We start from the raw sequence: 11,729 nt of genomic DNA on the forward strand, positions 1-11,729 counted from the left end.
TAATTATACCAAAACTTAATCATCTGTTCATTGCAATTCCTACACCAACCAGCACTTATTCAGCAGCTGAACACAATTTTTTTTAACTTCATTTGGCAATCTCCTGTTGACAAAATTAAACGAAATACTATAATCCAAAAGTATGAAAGTGGCGGCCTTAAAATGATTAACATCAATAATTTCATTTTCAGTTTGAAGTCCACTTGGATACGAAGATTACTGAAAGATAATGTGAAAAGCTGGATACATATTTTTGAAGCAGAGCACTTTTCAGTAGAAAATATATCGGATATGGGAATTGATTTTATTAAAAATTTAAGACTAGTAATATGTTTTGCAAGGATGTTTTTAAGGCATGGGTAAATGTTTCAGAAGTAACACAAGTAAAATCTTTTAAGCAGTTCTTAACTCTCCCAATCTGGTATAACCCACGTTTTGGTATTGGCAAAAAGTCTATTTTTGTCCGAAAATTGTTTGATCGGGGTGTTAAAAATGTTTGTGATCTATTAGAGCAAAATAATGTTTTTTTAACTTTTGTAAATTTTAAACTGAAATACAATATAAACTCTGGAAACTTCTTGATTTATCATAGTATATGCCAGTCTCTTAGGAAATGTTGTAAACAATTAAATTATAACTTAACTGCAGAAACAACTTTGGAGAGACCCTTCATACCAAGTCATATTTGTATTATCATAAAGGGAAAAAAACGTTGTAAAGACATGTATGACATATTGAATAGTAAAATTAAATTAGTAAATACAGCTGAAAGAAAATGAGTATTGAAAGAAAATTTAAGAAATATGAATTGGAAAAGTTCATATAGTATTGTCTTTAAAGTTTCAAAAGACACAACACTGCAATGGTTTCAATACAGATTACAAAATTGTATCCTCCCAATTAAAACTATTTAAACACTATTGGGATGTCAAATGACAATATCTGTAATATATGTAAAATACAAATAGAAAATACAGAACATCTATTCTGGGAATTTCCACAGTCCTTAAAGCTATGGCAAGATTTAAAAGAGAGATTATTAAGCAAAATAAAGAAAATCATTGATTTCACGTTGGAAACAATACTTTTTGGAATTACTGAAAATGCTCCTATGCCCATTAACTATATTATTTTGTATATGAAATATTATATATATACTGTTTCCAGAAAAAACCAGAAGTTAAGTTTAAATGGTTTGAATGAGTTTCTTGCATTCAGAAGATATATATCATATGTGATGAAGGTGGATATGTGTTCTATTTTTGCACGAGACGTAGCACTGAATGATGGAGACATATATGTCAGACACATGGATGGATGCGTATATGTGGGTAATAAAATGGTGAAATGTAAAAATAGACGGAAATAAGTATGTAAGTTTGTGCTAGTGTTGATAAATATGAGAATCCGAAGAATGTGTGTACTGGATAAGCTCTTAATGCAACGGTGCAAGATGATGAAGACTTTGGACAAGTTCCATGGTCGCCATCGGGTTATCAAAAAGAAATACGCTAAACCTTTCTCTGATATGAAGGTCGATATCTTGATTATGCTAATTAGAGTGAACTAACACTTGCTTAACCAAAATCTGATTTACAGCATTGTAACGCATTTCATATATATTTATATATATATTTCTGGTTTTTTTTAAATACAGATGTAGGAATATGAACGATAGACAAGATTTTTCTCTATCTTTGTTAGCAATGTATTTATTGGTGAAAATATCACAACAGCAATATTGACTTATAGTGACACTGACAGACAGTGCAAATCAAAGATGTCACCGAATCTCAGAAACATTGATTAATATCAATAGTAGAACCGCCGTGCTCATCACAGCTGCTAATCAATTATACTTTTAAAAAAAAAGTCACATGATTTGTTTTCTAAGTCGTCTGCATAGCTCAGTGGTTAGAGCACTGGTCTTGTAAACCAGGGGTCGTGAGTTCGATCCTCACTGGAGGCTTTGAAATATATTTTTAATGAAATTATAAATCTTTAACATTAGGATTATAACACATTACATCAGTAAGGTTTTTCACAGCTGGTTTATTATACAAACTGTTTTGTCGTAGTTTAAGTCCGAGTGTAGGAATTTTTGTATTGCGTTTTGTTTCAAAGTTATAAACAAGTGAAAACATACCATGAACAACATTCATCAGAACAGTCTGTACTATATTGGGTTAAGGAGGAAAATACAAACAGTGAATTGTGATTGAGGTGAAAATATATCTTCCATGGCAAACGGTACAGTTGGCATTCATATAGGCTATAAATACCATGGACCGATTTTTGATGGCATCATCATTATTATGACGTCATTATTGTTACGTTAGATGTCACCGACCCTCATCGGGCGATGACTTTTCATTAAACAAGCATACATGATGCATACATTATTTGAACTAAATGCTCAATAATAATAAATGTTTCTTCTTTTTTATGAGATGAGCAGATTCCAAAAATTGTAAATATAAGGATTGAAATACTTTCAGTTAGCATTCATAGGCATTATGAATGCCAACTGAAAAGCAGTTTAGTCCTTATGTTTACATTTTTTTGGAATCTGTTCATCGCATAAAAAATAAATTATATGTATTGTTATTCAGAATTTAGTTCAAATAATATATGCATCGTGAATGCTTTTTCAATGAATAGAACAGCCATCGCCCGGTGAGAGTCGTTGATATCCAACGTAACAATAATGCCGTCAAAAATTGGTCCATGACATTCATAGTCTATATGAATGCCAACTGAGTTTGGTAGGGTTATCGAGAGGCAATGCCATACGATGGTAAATATATATCTTTGACATATTTTAAACCAAATTTTCGCATGTGTGTTTTATGGTTTTCTTAGTGCTTTGATTACTTCCGACTGAAATATTTGTCTTTATGTATACTCAAAGCTGTTTTGAAACAGTCTTAATCCACTTCGGATTATGTTATGTCACCGTTGACACTTGCCAGCATCTCTGTGATATTCCTGATAGGCCTAGCTCAGGGTGTGGTGACGATTGTAGAGAAGGGCAGTATGAAATCATGTTTGCAAAATATAGCACTTGATATGTTTGTGCTTATGTTAGAAAATCATGTATCGTTAGAAATGGAATGGGTTCCCAGGGAGGAAAATGTGTGTGCTGTTTTTATCAGTAAAATTGTCGATGTTGACGATTGGGGTGTGACTGAAAGTGTTTTTCAGCTGTTTGATGATATTTGGGGTCCATTTGATGTGGTTTGGTTTGCTTCCTGGTATAAGAGGAAGGTATCTACATTTTATTTTAGGTATTGGAATCCAGGTTCTAAAGGTATTGATGATTTTTCAGCAAGTTGGACATGGATAAATGGTTGGTTTATTCCACAAGTGTACCTCATTTCGAAAGTTAGGTATATGCAAATGTGTAATGCGTATGACACGCTTATAATTCCTTTTTGGAAGTCTGGTAGGTTTTGGCCCTGTGTGTGTCCAGACGGACAACATTTCATAGCAGGTATTAAGGAATACAGGTTTATACAAACAGAAAAACGTTTTTACAAACCATCCAGATCAAGGAAAGGTATGTTTGGGAATGTCGATTTATCATCCGATGCTTGCGGTACGTTATGATTTTCGGTAGATATATATCTGCTTGTATAGTTTGGTACATACTTTGTATATTTGTACATATCGTTATGTGGGCAAGAATTGCTATACCGGCTTTCGGTGAGAAATTTGCAATGCGATTAGCATTTTATTCTATTGTGATACCAGTTGTTGATTAGAGAATCGTGTTAAACGATTGGTTTAATGAGCAGTTTATATTTACTGCTTTACCGGTTTTCGGTGAGAAATTTTCAATATGATTAGCAAGATGATAATTATTTAATACCTTTTTTTCGGAGAGGGAATCGTTTTACACGATTCCCTCTCCTTTCTTTCTCTTTCTATTGACTAGTATAGCAGTTTATATATTCTGCTGTACCGATTTTCGGTGACAATGGTTTCAGATGATTAGCAGTTATGATAACTGTTGATTACCGGTTACCGATTTTCGGTGAGAATGGTTTTCAATATAATTTGCAGTCTGTTTAATACAGGTTTTCGGTGAGTGAATCGATGATAAGCAGGATATATGTACTGCTCTAATTCCGGTGAAATTTTGTTTTGTTTTTACAATACATATGCTTAGCGGTTAATTGCTGTTAAATTCGGATTTCCAACGAAAACTGTTTAACAAGAAAAACGGGAATACATATCATATGCCGTGCATATATAATTGTTGTGCAGTATGTTGAGTTTGAAATTAAAACGTTGTTGTTGAGCTTGTACAGTTTGTGTTCTGATAGATAATTATTGTGGTATTTGTTTTTCTGTTTTTTACGTTTAGTGACACATGCTTTGAAAGATGAGTACGATATGTTACCGGATCATCTCAAAGACTTTGCGTTGATGGTTCCACAATTGTTACAGGGGTGTAAAGCAGACAGTACCATTAGGAAATATTGTCATCGTTTTTTTGCGAGGGAAAAAATGGGCGAGTCAAAATGGTTTTGAGGAACATGATATCTTTCCGACAAAACCGTTTATGTTATGTATATATTTATCCTATTTAGTTAGAAATAACAGTAATATTGGTAGTATAACAGATGCGTTACACGGTATTAAATGGGCACACAATATTGTAGGTAAAACATCGCCTACAGATTCTTTATTAGTGATTTTTTTTGGGGGAGCTAAACGATTGTTAGAGAAACCTATTAGGAGGAAGGAACCAATCACAGTGTCAATTTGAATAATGTATACGGTAAATTGTTTGATAATAACAATTTATATATTCAAAGAAAGAATTTTAACAATGTGTTTGTTTGCATACTCAGGTTTTATGAGGAGTGCAGAGGTGTTAGCTTTACGAAGATGTGATATCCAGATACGCACAACACATTTAGAAACTTTCGTGGAACAGTCGAAAAAAGACGTATACAGATTTGGCGCATGGATTCTTCTGAGCAGGACGGAGTCGCGGTTGTGTCCAGTGTGTAATTTTGAAATTTATGCAAAATTGTCTGGTTATAGTGATGATTCCAAGGAATACGTTTTTTGTAATGTTACGAGAAAAGGTGATAAGTATGTGTTAAGGAAAGCTAATAAACTGATGTCCTATTCGCGGTTCAGGGAACATTTTATTGAGACATTTTCAGATTTTGTGCCCGACATCAAACGTTTTGGATTACTCAGTTTTCGGTCAGGTGGGACTTCAGCTGCAGCTTAAACGGCATGGGAGGTGGCGATCGGAGACCGCGAAGGATGGTTATGTTAAAGACAATTTGACGAACGTTTAAGTGTTTCTCAGCATTTGAATTTATAATAATAGAAATGTGACAGTTGGTGTGCGTATCTTGGATTTTTTTCTATTTTTAATAGTTTCGGGTTATTTTCCCGTTCTTTGAGTTCATCGGTCAGTGCCTATGTCGCTGGGAAATACAGTTTTTGTATTCGTGTTGTTTATCCTTTTGGATACCATAGAGAAGAGAAATACAATTTCAACCGGTTGACGGTAGGAATTAGCGCTATTGGTGGTATTTGCACGTGCAAATGGTATGGTTTGTTACCTATACGTGTCATTCAGGTAACAAGAAGCACACGTGCATTATTATTTTTTAATTTTTTAAATGTTTTTTTTTTTATATTGAGATTAATAGGTTAGGAGTTATATGTTGGTGTGTGAGATGTACATTATTGTGTAATTGTGTTTATTAATCATGATGATTGTAAATAAACATGGGTCAGTGCCTATGTCGCTGGGAAATACAGTTTTTGTATTCGTATTTTGTAATCCTATATTGGATACCATAGAGAAGAGAATATTGTCGTTTGTTCAGGCATTTTTTAATCTTATTGTAATCAACTGCTTTTATTTAATACCACCTCTTTCTACCAGTTGTCGTCAAATATAGCATGGTGTTATGAGTATTAACAATTATAGGCTATATTCGAAATACTTCATTTCATTCGGATCGAGGACTCAACGTACCGCCGGAAAACGTAACAAAACACTTTCATTCAAGTTTGAACGACACCAATCGTTATTCATGACATGATGACTATCTTGGCTGGTTCTAGACCTCACATAAACTTGTTTGCGATGTATAAGTTATTAACCTTATTTATCATATAATATACAACATAGTTTACGGTAGTAATTACACCCTAACCAATAGCTAACCAACACCGACTAATATGTCCTGTACAACAGCGTTAAATTTCTAGATATATTGACTTGTGTGTCTTCAAAATTTCCATAAAATATCAAAACAATCATTTTGTAGTAAGACACATGAAATATGCACTGGTGATATACAAAAAATAAATTCAAGCCTCCACTGAGAATTGAACTCACGGCCCCTGGTTTACAAGACCAGTGCTCTTTTTTTTCTTTTTTTTAATCAGTGCTCTAACCACTGAGCTATAGAGGCGTTATGGATTTAATGTTATCTTTAATTTACTAATCATTATTGACTAACAGCTGTGACCCGCGGGTCTTTTGATATTAATGGAAATCAATGTTCTAGTGTGGAGGTGGCATTTTTTTAACTCTTCCGACTCTCTCCTTACAAATAGATATTGCTATTTTGTGTTACTCAACATCAAATATAATTCCCATACGAATTTACTACCTCCTTTTTCTGTATTCATTTATTTTCTTGTATTCATATTTTGTAATTGATTGGAGATATCTACGCCCCATCAAACAATTAAAAGGAGAAAGGCAGTTATTTAGGACTAATATATTTCTAGCAAAGGGAAGGATTATTTCCTGTATGACTTCCAGATGCACCTAATTGTAATTATCCTGTAATTTTTGTTTAAATATGTTAATTGATGATAATCAACTATCTTTGTTAGCAATGAATTTATTGCTGAAAAGAACACAACAGCAACATTGACTTATTGTGACAGAGACAGTGCATACCACTTTTCTTGATCTTAATTAACGACATGTCGAGCAGTATGGATTACTACGTTATGTACTACGCTATACGATAGGTGTTCCGATTTTGCGTTTTAACTTTGGTGTGGGTAGTGTGGGGTTGCGTTGGACTATTCATTGCACTTTGTTTTCCCTTTCGGAGCGAAATAACAAAATACATATGAGCAAATATCTCTCTGAAAAGTTAATTAAAATCAACAAAAATAGCGTGCGTCGGCCGGGAGTCGAATCCGGATCGACTGCATGATGACCGTTACACCACCGACGCCTGTGTCGTAGTGGGTGCAGGACTTTAATCGTGAGCGTAAGTTTATTTTGATGCACTCAAATTTTAGCGCATTTTCAAATTGTGACAGATTGAGCATGGATGAATTGGCAAACCCGCTAAAAATGCAATGGAAAACAATAAACAGAAATCTCAATAGGCGCAATCATAATTTAGTGAAATGTGTATTCAAACCACGAAAGGCGCTAAAAAGAACTGTTATAGTGAATTAGGGACTGAACGTGAGAAATCGGTAAAACAATGTTGCGCAGAGAATTATATTTTTTTCGCAGAAAATTGATTTTGAAAATATCCGTGCTAACCTCATTCACCCCTAAAGGCACAATTGAACTCCTCCAATTCAAAAGTTGGAATATGTCATTATGAAATAACAAACTATTTAGGTAATAATAGTACGCTTGTACCGAATGTATATAAGAAATGTACAAACGGTTTGTAATCAACTAGAAACCTTACACAGAATTTATGTAAAAATATTTGATTACGATATACCTTCTAAATCAGTAGTTATATAATAAGGGTATGAAACACTCCTATACTTTCCTACCCTGTTACCTCCGACATACATCCTATACATGCTTTCGATACCTCCTATTCCTCCATCTATATCTCATTTTGACCTCCTTTACCTCGTTATACACTCCCTATATAACAGGGAGAGATGTTACAGAACTATATTACTCTCATCTAACGTTCAGATTGACACCATCAAAATTGAAGAAAGCAGCAGCTGTCAACAGTCAGCAGAATCTTTCCCAATCGAAGGGATTGTTAATTAAGGCTTCACCTAATTAAGAAATCAACGTATTAAAAGTTAAGGACAAGGTGGCAGTTCATTCAAGAGAAGAAGGAAAGGAAGTGTTTGGTTAGAGTTTTTGGAGAGGATCCTGGCTGTGTCCGAGGATCTACATTTAATTTGTGTCTTTGACGAAAGTTAGTACCTTTGGACAGTGTCACAGACAACTGGGATATATCGACGTTACAACACCTGTGGACAACGTCACAGACAGCTGCAGTGTTCGTCATCTTTTACCAGGGGTATATCCACGTCACCAATCCCTGGTTAAATGTTGTAATTGTGCGGATACTTTTGCCAATTGGCCAGAAATCCTTCGTTAGCTTCCATATCAACTCGCCTGTAACAGATGTTTTCTTAGGCAGCTTTGACGATTGAATTAAATGCTTCTCGTGTGGTGTCTCTTTAAAACATTGGAATGACTTTGACGACATCAAATCGAACACATGAGAATGACAAACAACAGTATTGATGAGCATTTTTCTAAATAAATGAATTAAAATCAACAAAATTAATGTGCGTCGGCCGGAAGTCGACTACTTGGAAGGCAACCATGCTAACCGTTACACCATCGATGCATGTGTCATTATTGAACTTCAATTGGCACAATTATAATTTAGGACAATACGTATTCAAATCGCAAGAATAATACAACCGCTAACACGTTAACGCTCCATAAAGAATATGTTCGATACTAACTGCGTTCATACTACCGTATACGCCGTCAAAATGAAAGTCAATCCTTATCCAAATCCTTCCAAGAGCTACGTTGATGTAAGGTTGCTCTGTGTTTACAATGTTTGAACTATACAATGATACTATTAGGTGGCATCATACTACGAAATCCGCATCTTGGAGCTTCCACAATAGTCACACTATTCCAACCAGACACCAGCGCCAACCATTTCACACTGATCCTCATTCTGTTTTAAAGCTGGTTTCGACAAATTCGAATTTCCACTTCCTGGCTCCTAACAGCATCGATGAGTTATCGAGAGACGAAACAGCTGTATGAAGCAGTATATTTATTTTTGGTCAATGAATACAAAATTTTATAGATGCAATCACATTTGTATGCTAACGTTCATCAGTCAAGCAGAAACACTACGTGCTATTTTAAAGAACTTTGAATTATCTCGGTTAGGGGACTGAAGCAATAACCTTTCTCGCTTAGGAAAAGGTTCCATGCCAAGACAAAAAGCGAAGAATAACCTTATACGACTTTATAGAAATAGTTGAACCAGAAGGAAAACAACATGCCGACATTTGTAACATTGTAACAAAATATAGGAAGACACTGGTGATATACAAACAATATAATTTCAAGCCTCCAGTGAGAATTGAACTCACGACCCCTGGTTTACAAGACCAGTGCTCTAACCACTGAGCTATGGAGGCGATATGTACATAGACTTATCTTTAACTTACTTAGTGTTATTGACTAACAGTTGTGACCCGCGGGTCTTTTGATATTAATGGAAATCAATGTTCTAGTATTGAAGTGATATCTTTTATTTTTTCTGTCTCTCTCCTAACAAATAGATATTGCTATTTTGTGCTATTCAATTACTACCTCCTTTTTTTATTCATTTATTTTCTTGTATTCATATTTTGTAATTGATTGGAAATATCTACGCCCCATCAAACAATTAAAAGGAGAAAGGCAGTTATTTAGGACTAATATATTTCTAGCAAAGGGAAGGATTATTTCCTGTATGACTTCCAGATGCACCCAATTGTAATTATTATTGTAAAAATTTACGAATATTTTATTTGATGATAATTAACACCCTTTGTTTGCAATGTATTTATTGCTGAAAAGAACACAACAGCAATATTGACTTTTGTGACAGATACAGTGCAAATCAAAGATGTCACCGAATCTCAGAAACATTGATTTATATCAATAATAAAAACGCCGAGCGCATCACAAGTGCTAATCAATTATACTTAAATACGTATGTCACATGATTTGTTTTCTAAGTCGACTCCATAGCTCAGTGGTTAGAGCACTGGTCGTGAGTTCGATCCTCACTGGAGGCTTTGAAATATATTTTCAATGAAATTTTAAAACGTTAACAGTTGTATTATTACACATTACATCAGTGAGGTCTTTCACAGCTGGTTTATTATACAAACTCTTTCGTTATAGTTTATGTCCGAATGTATGATTTTGTTGAGTTTAAAAAAAAAGTATTGTCGTTTCGTTTAATAGTTCTAAATAAATGAACAACATTCATCAGAACAGTCTGTACTATATTGGGTTAAGGAGGAAAATACAAACAGTTAATTGTGATTGAGGTGAAAATATATCCTCCAGGACAAATTGTTACCTATCAGACTGTTGTAAAAATTAAATCAGTCGGAAATAATCAAAACAACTCTACAAAGATGACTATAAAACTCACATGAGATTTCATCTACAAAATTTGGTTTAAAATATGTCAAAATATATATTTACCATCGTATGGCATTGCCTCTCGATAACCCTACTAAACTCAGTTGGCATTCAAATAGGCTATTGACGTCCTCATTATTATGACGTCATTATTGTTATGTTCGATATCCTTGACCCTTACCGGGCGATGGCTGTTTTATTCATTGAACAAGCATGCACAATGCATGCATTATTTGAACTAAATGCTGAATAATAATAAATGTTATTTATTTTTCATGATATGAACAGATTCCAAAAATTGTAAATATAAGGACTGAACTACTTTCAGTTGTCATGCAATATGAATGCCAACTGAAAGCAGTTCAATGCTTAAATAGTTACACTGCACCATATCGGTACATTGTCCTTATTGGACTCGTCAATGATACTACAGGCCAAGAATACCAACACTGGTATAAACTACTATTGAAACAGACGAAAGGTGCACAAAACCCCTTAGTAATATACATTTCAAAAGTTAGAGGAGTACTTCTTTATTTCCAATAAATACTGAGTAAAGATTTTACGTTATGATCCATCATTCAACAGAGATAATTATAGGTAGTAAGGTTACGGCAAACCTCGGATACTAAGAAATCCACCAGCAGAGCCTACCACCTTATGGTTTGAAAATGCAAATCACTTTAATTTTGTGTTGACCACTGTATACTCCAGATGTGGATTTAATGGAATCTTTCGAACAATCTTCAGCATCATCTCCTCTCCTCAATAATGTTTATTTATCAGACATTTCGACTTTTCCACTCTTAACACTCTTCATGCCAGGCAATTAATGAAGATGAGTATTAAATATTTTGAGATCATTTTGAGAAGATAACGACTGAGGCCAAAATGAAAAATGTTGACTAAGAAATCGTAAGAATGGTTGAGCTACCAAAGTCTTTGTCAAGTCCTTCAATTTCAGTTTCGGATATATCGGAGTTATACTGTTTTTAAAATAGCAAATAATGGAACAGGTGGATAGTATATCTCCTCCCGAAATTGCAATCAAGGTAACTATAGACTCCTACCTCTGTCCCCTTTCTTGATCTTAATTAACGACACGACGGGAAGGAGTGGCTTACGACATTATGTACTACGCTATATTCCCTTTGGTGGGGGTAGTGTGGGATTACGTTGGATTATTCATCGCACTTTGTTTTCCCTTTCAGAGCGAAATAACAAAATACACATGAGCAATAACTATCTGAAAAGTTATTTAAAATCAACAAAACTACTG

The 11,729-nt window shown here is 34.3% G+C and overlaps 2 non-coding genes across 2 annotated transcripts; one reads left to right on the forward strand and one right to left on the reverse strand.

Moving 5' to 3' along the window:
* Positions 1–1,896: 1,896 nt before the first annotated feature.
* Trnat-ugu lies at positions 1,897–1,969 on the forward strand. The gene has a single exon. It is a non-coding gene; the product is annotated as a tRNA-Thr (tRNA).
* A 7,408-nt stretch (positions 1,970–9,377) lies between these two features.
* Positions 9,378–9,450, reverse strand: Trnat-ugu. The gene has a single exon. It is a non-coding gene; the product is annotated as a tRNA-Thr (tRNA).
* Between the last annotated feature and the right edge of the window lie 2,279 nt (positions 9,451–11,729).

This window comes from Mizuhopecten yessoensis, unplaced genomic scaffold (assembly GCF_002113885.1).
Source record: "Mizuhopecten yessoensis strain PY_sf001 unplaced genomic scaffold, ASM211388v2 scaffold6163, whole genome shotgun sequence".
In the NCBI taxonomy this organism is placed as follows: Eukaryota; Metazoa; Mollusca; class Bivalvia; order Pectinida; family Pectinidae; genus Mizuhopecten; species Mizuhopecten yessoensis.